The sequence below is a fragment of the Sebastes fasciatus genome, chromosome 22, assembly GCF_043250625.1.
Source record: "Sebastes fasciatus isolate fSebFas1 chromosome 22, fSebFas1.pri, whole genome shotgun sequence".
In the NCBI taxonomy this organism is placed as follows: Eukaryota; Metazoa; Chordata; class Actinopteri; order Perciformes; family Sebastidae; genus Sebastes; species Sebastes fasciatus.
Window position 1 is genome coordinate 6,928,098 of NC_133816.1, and position 12,679 is coordinate 6,940,776.

Sequence of the window (12,679 nt, forward strand, 5' to 3'; positions counted from 1 at the left end):
CACTCGTCATCATTCATCCAGATTTGCTTCTCCTGAGAGTGAGCATGAGGAGTTGGCACGGTTTACTCTGTTGGGGGATAAACCATCTATCACAGCATCCTAGAGGTGAATATTCAGGTAAACATTTTCCCTCTCAGTCCCGACAGCACTTCCAGAAAACACACTGTGCTACATGTATTCATGGAGGGAATGTGAAAAATACAATTTATGAAGTACACATCTTTGGAGGGCTTTCTAGCCCTGACCTGGGCCTCACAGGCAATTCTTACTCCTATGCAGTGTGTGCGTGCGTGTGTGTGTGTTTTTCTAACCGGCTGATGTTGAGAGTGCTCAAGTGTAAGCACACAACATGTGGGATGAGCGTGATGGATTCCTAGTATCGTTGGTAGTTATTTGTGGCGTGCCCATAACCACAATTCCCCAGCCACAGCTTATTGCAGGGGCGAAGCTGAGCGAGATATATTCCGAGGCTGGCATAAAGCCACTGGACTTTGTAATAATTCATCGGCCAAAAAGCCCTCCATGTACTCACCGTGCAATATTTATACCCCGCTGAATGTGTTTTCTCAGCTACATCATCGCACAGGCCCAGGGCAGGGATTTTCTCTTCTGAGAACAGATTTCAGTATTTCAGACCTTAGTTAAATCTGAGAAACAATCCTCTGAATTTCTCCCATGATCACAGTCTGTCTGCTTAGAATGATGTATGTGGCTCCAGAGCCAATGCCTATTTTTAAACTTTCATTATTACGTAATGTCTTTAATGCCTCAATCTAATCCCTTGTCTACATTTTCAACTATCTGGTGTGTTCATCAGTAAAAATTAATTACAGAGATGCTTTTAGTAATGCTGACAACACTAATATGGGGAATACTTTTTAGTTATTATTTACGCAACATCATGTTATCTGTCTGTCCCTGTATTAGCTTGTCCTGATATTCCCTCTTACTCTATCCGCAGTACCCCATCCAACCCAGTCTGTACTCTCAGTAGAGTTTGTCTGGTTTGTTCTTGATTAGCCCTTTCTTCGTCTTTGTTTTTCTCTTTTTTTGTGTTGTTTCCTTACAAATGTATTTTCTCTCCTTCCTCGGAGAGGCTTCACATGAAATGCAAATGCGTCAAAATATGGTTTAAAGATATTTTCCAAAGCGGAGGAGTGCTAATGGACAGATGTAGAAAAATAAATGTTTTTTTGATTGAACACGGTCTCGCTAATGGCGGTGCTCTCTTAAACATGCACGCCATTCAGTGAAACGCAAATGTAAAATGCTACAATGCCATGAACAGATGATGTTAGGTAATCATAAAGTACTAAAACTTTGGTTAATATAAGTTTGAGTTTTTAATGTGTGATAAAGTTCTCCTTATACATATTAAATATGTTTTGTCTGTGAATACCAACCAACCAACTATGAGTTCACAGGCATCCTTCAGTAATACCAGAAATTAATGTTGAAGGATTCAATATAGGATTTTACAAAAGTTGCCAAAATGTAGTTATTTATATTTATATCAATCAATTCAAATATTTAATTGCAATTAACCACATAACTATCCATGGTTAATAATTTTTTATTTGTTCAAAATGTACCGTAAAGGGAGATTTGTCAAGTATTTAATACTCTTATCAACATCGGAGTGGGCAAATATGCTTTCTCTATGCAAATGTATGTTTATATGTATTATTGAAATCAATTAACAACACAAAACAATGACGGATATTGTCCAGAAACCCTCACAGGTACTACATTTAGCATAACAAATATGCTCAAATCACAACATGGTAAACTGCAGCCCAACAGGCAACGACAGCTGTCAGTGTGTCAGTGCGCTGACTTGACTATGACTTGCCCCGAACTGCATGTGATTATCATAAAGTGGGCATATCTGCAAAGGGGAGACTCGTGGGTACCCATAGAACCCATTTTCATTCACATATCTTGAGGTCAGAGGTCAAGGGACCCCTTTGAAAATAGCCATGCCAGTTTTTCGTCGCCAAATTTTAGCGCACGTTTGGAGCGTTTTTCAGCGTCCTTCATGACAAGCTAGTATGACAAGGTTGATACCAATGGATTCTTTAGGTTTTTTAGTTTCATATGACAACAGTATCTTCACTCTAGAGCCCGCTATAACCACCGAAAGACCAATTGTGTTAATGCGTTAAAGAAATTAGTGGCGTTAAAACAAATTTGCGTTAACACCTTATTACCGCGTTAACTTTGACAGCCCTAATTTATATCTATATTTATTAAGGACAGTGTTCGAATAAAATGTGGTAGTCAACAAAGCTTTTCTATTATAGCCCTCCCCCTAATATTGATGGGCTCCTTAAAACTTACTGACGACACTAAACAACAATGCCAATGACACACTTTGTACTTTCTTGTCATCAGCTTCCAATATTGACATATGTGTCATTGTGTTTGGTCCAGTTTCATATCATAATAATTAGCTGTTTGTCCCGTAGAGTCCCATAACTCTTTAAATACAACAGGAATTTCATGCAAAAGACACTTCTTAGTTCCAAAAAGCTTGCTCTTCACACCCACGTAGAAAAAAGTGCTTTGAACTCTTGAACTTTCACTCATATTCAAACTTCCGATAGGAGTTGGTTTTAAGAAAATCTTTATGAAATCTTCCAGTAAAATACATCCTTATGTCATTCACAAAATCTAAATTATATCTTTTTATACCATTCACAAAATCAAAGCTACATTTAAAAGCAACGCCTTCGGTTTGGTTTTAAAAAAGCCTCTGCTACACCATTCAGTGTTTTTTTTTTCAATGAAAATGCTGTTCCAATTTGTTCTGAAAGCCGCTTTTCTCACATTAGAAGCTTAAAGTGAAGAGAAAAATGCTTCCGCTTATTTTGCAATTAAGCTCTTTTTTTTCTCAAGAATTAATGAGATTAAGTCATAACTAAATTAGCTACCACACATGTTATGTTCAATGTGGAAAACCTTGTCTGAGGAAAACAGCATCCCTGTGGACTTTGTGGTGAGCTGAATTTGAAAGAGTACTCCAACTCACCAAGAAATGAGGCTCCTCTGTCGGGTTCATGCAGGTGCCAACATGCTGCCCGATGCTGCAGTTTTTCCTCGCCGACTCACCACTGAAAAGAATGCCCCCTTTGCCCCCACCTAGGAGATGAGAAAAGAGTCAGTGGGATAAGGTTTTCATCTCAAACAATTGGAACAGAAAACATAACACAAAGCTTGGTTTAAAAAATACATACATTAAGAAAAGACTGAAATATAGCCAAAAAACGGTCTACTACTCTGTCGATAACAGCATCAACACACTGCTCTCCTGAGAGGCTTATAGTCCATCATTTGAAAGCAGAAGAAATCAGTGGATGAATGCATTTCTAATATTAGTTTTGCATGGCCTATTTTCAACAATGCCCTTATTTATTTACTGTTGCAGAGAGCAGGCAAAATTATACTTATGGGAGAATGCACAAACAAATATGTCAGATTTGATATGTTCATTTTGTCCTTTTTTTTCTCCTTTATATGGTGGTGGTGCATTGTGTCTCTCAAGCTTGCATGATTTTCTACCCACTTTGATAGTGCATACAATCTGACAAAAAGACACATTAGAGTCAAAATAAGAAGACCAAAGCTATAAAATATATAACACACTTGAGCCTCACTTCATTGTCATAATGTCATTTGGTAAATCTGACTGTAGTTCAAAAGATGTGTCAGTGACAGGCATGGCATTTTAGCTATATGAATTCTCTGAACATGCAGTCTGAACATGCAAATGACCATAACTATCTCTTTTTCACTTGTGCAGACTCGTGTTTCCAATAAGAAACTGAAATACTGTGGTGTGAGCCTGAGGTGAAATCCTAGCTCAATATAATCATCCAAGGCCAATCTAAAATACTCCACTTTGCATCTCGGTGGCATCCCCTTAGTGTTATTAGAAAAATATCCTTAGCGTTTTTCAACTCATGAGGCCGTATTTGCATAGAATTAACCTCTCAAAAGACATATTAAAGACAGGCCTTAAATCTGACGTGCCTTTGGAATAGCTTATGTGCATTTGCATAACGTTTGCCTCCTGCGCAGGTGATAAAGCAGTATTAAGCCTGGATTACAGTATTTGATTTTGTGTGTGCGAGCGTGTCTGTGTATGAGTAGGTGTGTGTGTGTGTGTACAGTGAATATATACTTTATACTGTGTACCTGAATATGTGCAAACTGGAATCTGTTTTAGCTGTTTTGGCTTGCCTCCCTATCGCCAGCAGGGCCAAAGAGAACAGTGTGCTATGCCTGACTGCCATGTTACTCATGTGACCTCATGAAAGTACAAGTCCCTTCAAGCGGTATAATAAATCATCTAAGCCGGGGCCGGCCCACAACACATGCTTAGATGCACACACACGCTTTTTGCGAGCCATAACATAATATATCAAATTTAAGAAATATGGAGACACAATCATATTAGGTACCATGACCCTTTGGGGCGGCGGGATGGACCAGTAGTCAATTAGGTCATACCGCAAAGGAAGGCTTCTCTCTTAACCCCATGGATGGACATACCCATTGAAGTATCCTTGAGCTCGATTATTAACCCCTAACCTACATTCTTAGAAAGAAAGGTGCTAATTAGAACAATATAGGGTTCTTTAGCTTGTCCCATAGGAGAACCATTTTTTGGTTCCTTGTAAAACTTTTTATAAAGGTTCCACCTGGAACCCTTTCAGAGGGTTATATCTTTAATCCAACATAAAAGGTTATACCAATAACCCTCTGTGAAAGGTTCCACCAAGCAGTTCTACAGAGAACCCTATTATGGTGTCATGGTTTCACCCAGAACCCTCTCTGGAGGTTCTATCCAGAACCTTTCCACCTTCTAAGGGTGCTAACAAGAACCCACCTTGGGGGTTCTACTGAGAACCCTTTTATATTCCACGGGTTTCATCTAGAACCCACCCAGGATTTTTCATGAGGCTCTTTAAGGGCCGGGGCTGATGTGGTGCAGCAATCAACCACAACAATCATGGTTCACAATCATCGTTTTCGGTAACCTGACCCTCCAGTTTGGTACACAGAACCATTTGAGAGGTCATCATTGGAAACTGTTGGAAAGAGACAGGCACTTTAAAAAAAATACTTAGCCGGTGATTGGATGAGTTATCTGTCAATCAAACTCTTGCCAAAGCCAGTAGGGAGAAGAGAGAAAACATCAAACTTCAGTGCCGTTCTTTGCTCTTATTTCAATGAAGAAATACTCAATATTTCTGATATAACTGATGCTATTGCAGCATCTATGTTAACCTCTGGAGCCACTATTGTTGTTTAGAACGCCTCTAGATGTTGTTTAGATGGCCTCTCCATGTCGTCCCATACACACCTAAGCCACGCCCGTAGTGGCCAGTTGCTTCTTACGAGATGCTGATTGGTCTGTGCACTTGCTTGCCGAACACAAACGCATTACCCAAAGCCTGACAAGATGGATTTTGATTTTGTTTGATATCTGATCCCACGATTCTCTCGTGATCTCATGACATTGCTAGAATCAAGCTGCCATGCAAGGTTAAGTTGTTGGCGGTGTGTGGGCTGGGGAGATCTTTTCACACTGCTTTCAACAGTCCTTGAAGAACTCGTTCTTCTAAAAAAGTTTATTTGGATGCAAAGAGTTCTTAATGTAGCCCTTAGTCTAACAAAGAACCCTTAAAAACCCTTCCTTCAAAAAAGGGAACCCCAGCCCTTCAGGAAGAACCCTTTTGGAACCCTTATTTTTAAAGAGTGTATACTCCCAAGAGAACTCACACCTGGCAACATCTATGAACAGAAGACAGATTGAATGGAAGTCCATCCCTGAGGGTTGATTAAAAATAGTCTTGATACAATAATTCAACACAGCAATAATGCACTGTGGTTTGTGCCACTTTATCTTTTTCCCCAATTATAAATGGCCTTTGCTGTAAAACGACAGCATTTTTCACTGTTAACAGGTCACTTCTCGTTTATTGTAAGCAGTTTTAGGAAGTAGACTTTGGAAAGTTTTTTGGCTTCTGGACTCATTGCTATTCTAAACGAGGTCACCTGCTACTACTGCGAATTCTGCTTTATATAACACAACTCCATCTGACAGGTGTAGGGCGCCTACGCACCCGCCGTTCTTGGTAAAATGCACCACAACGTCATTTAACAAGTGTCTTTAAGACTTTCTCTCTGAGAAGAAACAGCAGATTCAATTTAAATTTAATGCCTTAATGGTTGTTGAACAGGACATTCAAATGGCCTCCAACAGACTATGCGATAGTGACAATTTTGCCGCTGTCATTTACAATACTTCAGGCACAAAGTTAGTCTAACTTGTCTGTACTTAACTGTTTTTGTCTTGCCTTTCCACTGAAGCCACATTTGTCGCTGTCATCTTTAATTTAAATCACTTTGCCACCTGAGCCTCCAACAAATTTTCGCAAATGTTCACAGTAATTGCCACAAGGGACAGAGGGCATCATGTGTGTGAAGTGCTCTGAATGGAAAGCATCATCGCCTCGTAGTGTTTACACTCACCTATTTAACACACTTGGGAATATATTTAAAGGCTGCCGGTAAAAATAAGACAAACGCAAGGGACCGTGTCCCAATAACGAGACACTGGGTTAGAAAAGCCCTGCCACGATTTGATCTCGAAATAGCGCGCCGCAAAACTTCCCTTGCAGTTGCATTTGATAAGTCCATTGGAAATCCTATAGACATGTAGAGTAATGTTCTGGTGTGTGCTGCCCAGGGAACGGTAACTTGCAGAAACACAAGCGCTCCAATTACAGCTGCACCCGCAAGTCCTTTGGGGGAAACCACAGCACTACTCATTGATCTGGAAAAAAGCGCTGTGATAAAGGGTAACTCCACTCTGGTTCCACAGGGCATGAACTGTTCTTCTAATGATCCCAACTTGGCCATCATTATGATGATGATAACGATGAGAAGATGTTGATTTATTGCAGTATAGTTGCATCAATTTTTACACAATCGAACACGTGAGTGCAATGCGATGTGCTACTGTACATGTGGCGATACAGTAGAAGGCATTCTAGTGACAATATCGATAAATGATTCCAGAGATTCAGACGTGTGGGTCACCTACTGTAACTATCTTATTGCTGATTTTTTTCTCAAGAAGCCTCTTATTGTAGCCCCTGTGTGTTTGCATGAATGCTTATAGGCCTCCACAATGTGCTAAAAGCACCTGTCAGTCCTCTGAATGCTGTGAGATGTGCGAATGGGTGCATCATCTACACAATGTGTCTTAATGTGGAAACAGATCTCTTGTAAAAACAGCAGCAGCAGCAGCAGTAGAGATTGTTGTACTCCAGAGGGCACCATTAGCATGCTTTATGTGTCACTATGCTATACAGAGCCAGTGATATTTCAAGCAATTAAGCATCCGTCCAGTACAGTAGTCAAACAAAAGAATCACCGATACTGAGGTAAAAAAAAAAATTGAGGACATTAACTGCTTTACAATTTAACATCAAGCTTGGTTCAAAAAAGGAAATCAAGCTTAACTTGTTTGCCAAGCTTGAGTATTATTTTTTATTAAATAGTACAAGTCAAGAAACCCAATTAATGTGACTGAACAATAGATCATGTGTTCTTTCCCTACATTCATCTATACTAACAACATTTAGTTGTTTGACCCTTGATTCGGTTTCTATTGGTTAACATTATTATCTTGTTGATTTTTTTGTGGGTGTATTGACATTTGGACATTGGAAACAGGATTTTGGTCACCCGGTGACTGTCATAGATGGAGTGCTTTATTGAATAATACAATTTCAAGGAAGGTTTGTAAGATCTTACCCGTTTGGAATAATGATTTACGATTGCTGCCTCGGACCAGAGTGATGAAAGAAGAGAACTCCCCAGAATCTCCCTGGAGGGGGAAAAGAAAGAGAGGTCAGGGTGCGTCATGCTTCAGTGTATTGTATCATTGTCCATTCACAACCAAACACTTAAATCATTGTACTGTAGGATTGCGTACATAAGCACATGTTGAGACGTATGGAGACAAACAACATACCCTGTAGCCACTATGCATCGCTGTGTTATCAGCATAGCCCCATCAGGGTTTGCACACATGCTTCATGTACTTTGAGGAGGTGATTTTTCCGTTGTGCATAATGAGAGCTGCTAAAAATAGACTCCTGCATGAGAGCTGACAGTGTCTCCACCACATACTGGAGACAGGATAGCAGGATGTTTGGATATGTCTGCTTATAAGTAATCATTTCTGACAGCCATTCTCTCTCATGCGCCCTTGGTCGTGTGCAAGAAAGCATAAATATGCGCCCGACGTACACACAGACACTGACGTGCCTTGTGATAAGCATACAATGCACATACATGGGACCTTAATTGATTTTGTCAACAGCTGGGCTCAGATTGATGACTGGGAAATAATAAGGTGGCAAGAGACCCCTAAATGATGTCCGGGGAGCTAAGAGGTCCTTCTCATTCTTGGAAACACACAGACAGGCTTTGTCAAACACACACACACATCAATATTAACGCTCCCCCATGTTTACCTCATGAATTTCCAAGACCTCCTTAACGGAAGAGGAGCACACGCTTGAAGTTGTTTGACTACCCTCAAACGTCACAGCGGCACCTGTGATTGACAGACCTCTGCCTGTGTTCGTCTTGCATGACAATGACACTGATAATTAGATGTTGGACACCGCTGCACACGCCACCTCTGCTATCTGCAAAGGTGGCGGTGCAGTATTCTGCATCTTCAAAGCAGTACAAATGTGAATCTGGCTTGGCTTTTTTGCATCTGTAATCCCACTTTTTTTTTTTTTTTCTACTTTGCCGACGCACTTGATATGCAAAAATCATATGTTTACTTTCGAGATCAAAGTTTCCTTCTCCCTCCCCTTCTTCATTTCCCCCCCATCTAAAAATGGACTCCTTTCATTATGCAAGCCAACAAAGAGCAGCGTCTGCTCACGCAGCCCATTCCAAGCATACTGATTAATTAGCTTGTATAATTAGCTTAATGATTTGGAGAAACATGGCCATGGCCACCCAAGAAGCTATGCTAATGGACCCCTGTCTATAGCAATTAAAATGCCCATAACTTAACAATGGTGGCTTGAATGTCCAGATAACTGCTGCTAAAAAAAGTAGGTGGTGCACTAATCGATGCAACATCATATTAGCTGGTGTTTTGATAATGAACACTGTTGTACTTGTGAAATGCAAGTCATGCGTTAGTGATGAATAATATTTTCCAGAAGTGCAGACACCACTGGAAGACTGAGAGCTAATGATTGCTCACTATGACTTAAGCGCTCGCGGCACACTTGCTGCACTAAGACTCGAAATGTGATGTAAGATGCTGAAAATGTGAAACCTGCTTTTAGTGCCACATGGAGCAAAGTTATACTCCATCTATCTTATTATGCCATTCTATATATCCTCTCTCCGGCAGTTATGTTAACTCCTCCTCCGTGTGAGCACACACTGTAAAGTGCATGAGTTAGGGCGTTCAGTTGTGGACTTTACAGTTTCTATTAAATGTGAGTCAAACCAGACAGTTTCTCTGCCCTCTGACAGTGGCATCAGCATTCCTGGCCGCACTTCAGACATAAATCGCTCGTTTATGACCTTCCCCTGAACAGTAACCAACGGAGACACCAGCTCGCCTCGTAAAACCACCAGAATGTTGAGGTGGAGGTGAAGATATTACTTATCCATACACGACTTCTAAAACGCCAGTCAAGTGGGAGCAGTTAGAAAAAAAAAACCATCCAATCCTTATTTGTTTGTTTTTTTTAGTGCTCTGATTGAATGCTGGGAAGATCTCACCCAGTCATTAATGACTGGTAATTTACAGCACACTTTGCTGCTGACAAAGCATAGGAGTTATGGTACCATCGTGCTCGAATGAACAGCATAGGAAATGGACTGTGGAGGGTTAGTTCAATATTTATTGCAAAGACCACTATAAAACCAGCCTCAGGCCTGTGACTAAAATTGGTAGTTCGATACTCTAGAAATGTCAACTAAAAACTGTCCAGTTACAAAAAGAGCCTGGTATTGAATAGGACTCAAGTGGTCCATTGCATACTTTAGAAGCAATGCTGTGACACCAGAGTACTTAACTTAAATGTCAATCACGTAATCGCTGCGTGATTACACACATCGTAGCATATTCTTCAAAACCATAGAAGTCAAATACATTTTTCATTAAGATTGGGTACTATGGCTAACTGGTTGGCAAACAGTCAACTATTTACACACCCAACAGACACAAGGAAACATTTGCATTAATTCAGAGGCATGTTTCTGACAGCCAAATTTCCAGGAAAAAATGTTGGCATCGGGCATTTTCTGCAAACCAGGGATATGTTGATGTCGACGTTTTTGCATTCGGTCAGAGCAAGTGACGTACTTTAAATAGACTTTGCCTAACCCTCGTTTCACAACGTTATCCACGTGGCATTGCGTTTTTGCAAGCGTGATACAAGACTGGTATGAAACGTATTTATGAAATGTATTTTTGTTTGAGAAACGTCACCATTCAACGTATCCGTGGTTTGCAGAAACTTTCCATTGCCAACATTTTTTCTGGCGACTGCGTTTGTTTCTGGCCACCCGGCAAATGCAAGTCCAATATTCACAATCCTTTTTAGTTCTGTTTTGGCCTCCACCTAAATACTCCATGTCCAGCAGCTAGTTGCTAGCCCTGTCTGTCTGTCTGCAGTTTGGTGCTGGGCAGGTAGTATACAGTGGGTGCAGCCAGACATTTTCACTGAAAACAGCTGGAAACAAGGCTAATGAGAGCTCAAAGATGCTAAAACGCTTTGTAGAGGGAACCTGCAGAGTCAGGTGCTAATTTGCTGTGGGTTCATCACTACAAGCTTTGATGAAGTACTCAAGCTTTCAGAGTACTCATACACAATATGTACTCATCCCAAGTCATCATATACTGACGCTTTGTCAGACCCCGCAGCGTCACGTTTTGGTCGCAGTAAACACGTGCTTAATGTTGTGAATTAAGCAAAAACACTTGCTTAGGTTCAGGCGATAATACTTGGGTTTAGGAAAAAACAACATGGTTGGGCTTAAAATTACTACGTTTGTACAGTGAAAATGACACTGAACGTTGTGAACACTAACGAACAGCTGATTGTAACGTCAAAGTGAAACTGAACACATTGGACACGAACAGCGGTCTCCTGGTTGAAAGCCTTGTGTTTGTTGGACCCTATTCACCTCCCATCACACCCTGTGTGTCTCTTTTACTCTTTAAACTTCGACACCACAGCACTTTCCCTGGGTGTTTGATATTGACGTGGATGGATTTACATTGTAGTTGATGGAAAGCTCTCATACTGAGGCTAAAGGGTGCCTTGTGTGTCGGTATCTAACGCCGACGACCCTAACAAAGCGTTGGTATTTGATGCCCTGGGAATGAGAACGAGCTGTCACACACTGAAGCCCTAGTCATCGTTCACATAAAAATAAAGTCCAACATTGACACCAACTGTTACACATTGCTTGATTACAGTTTGTGTATTTGTTAGCTTTCCTGCCGTTTCAGTGAAACAGTTTGAGACATCAAAAAGGAAGAATAGACTTCATTTCAGCGCTTACTCAGCAGGGCATAGAACAGCGAGGATCCCATCTGTTAAATAATTTCTAGGAACATGAGGGAAGAGGTGAAACAAAACTCTTAAGACAGCAACTCTTACATGGTGTAGTAGCTAAGTACCGATCAGCTGCTAACCTGGCTTTACCTTGCTACTTGTTTCAAGTATTTGCTCAAGTTCCGAGTCACTGAAGTAATATGATTTATCAGAAACAACACTTCTGTATGATTCCAAAAATGATGCCATTTGCAACTCGTTTCAGCGGTTCCAATACAGTAGATTCCATATGCCATCTCCCTGAAAGCCTCTCTAATGAAACAATGTAAGGCAAATGCATCATTAGGGTTCACAGCACTCCCAAACACACTAATTGCCACGCAGGCTTGATACCAGTCTGTTTGTGTCTGTGTCTGCATGTTGCCAGCAGGTGCGACGCCATTCACTTGCGCAAGCTTGAAACATCACAGTCCCGAGTTTGACACCATTGTGTCAAAAACTCTGTGCTCAGCTCGTCAGCTCTGGCGCGCTGTTCCCAAACAAGCCAGCTAAAAATGAGCACTTGGGAAGTGATCTGCCATTCGCTTCCTTCTCTCTCTCTCTCTCTCTTACTCTCTCTCTCTCTTACTCTTTCTCTCTCTCTCTCTCTGTACCAACAGCTGCCTCAGTGGCACCGGGTAGCATCACTGTCAGACGTAGATGGAATTAGTTATATAGTACATCATGTGTCTATTCAGAATTGGCGTCATGCAGCCCGAAAAAGAAATGCTTTTGGTGGGAGGAGGTTTGATATTTTAGACACATTTGCATAGGTTTGCAGTTGTCAGGCTGCTGTTGACGGGATATCACACTTGCCATGTGAGCTGTCTCAGAAATGAGAAATGTTCCCATCCAAACTCAAAGCTAAAAAATTCTAAAAAATCTCTTTATGCAGCAGCAACTTTTACTTATAAGTTATGTGCATATTTGGAGTGAAAAAAGGGCATGTGTTAGCGCTTTATTGCTAAAACTGGCCGTTAGTGTCGTTAGAAAATAGCCAGATTTTTGTCCTCTGC

At 40.9% G+C, this 12,679-nt stretch overlaps 1 protein-coding gene across 20 annotated transcripts in view; it reads right to left on the minus strand.

The window, feature by feature from the left end:
• LOC141760990 (receptor-type tyrosine-protein phosphatase delta) overlaps positions 1 to 12,679 on the minus strand; it is a 400,655-nt gene that overhangs the window by 232,010 nt on the left and 155,966 nt on the right. For all 20 annotated transcript variants that reach the window (XM_074624152.1, XM_074624149.1, XM_074624146.1 and 17 more), the window contains exons 5-6: positions 7,831 to 7,903; positions 3,032 to 3,141 (exon numbers count right to left, since the gene is read on the minus strand). The gene's annotated coding sequence lies outside the window, so the exon portion shown is untranslated. The remainder of the gene's footprint in view (positions 1 to 3,031; positions 3,142 to 7,830; positions 7,904 to 12,679) is intronic.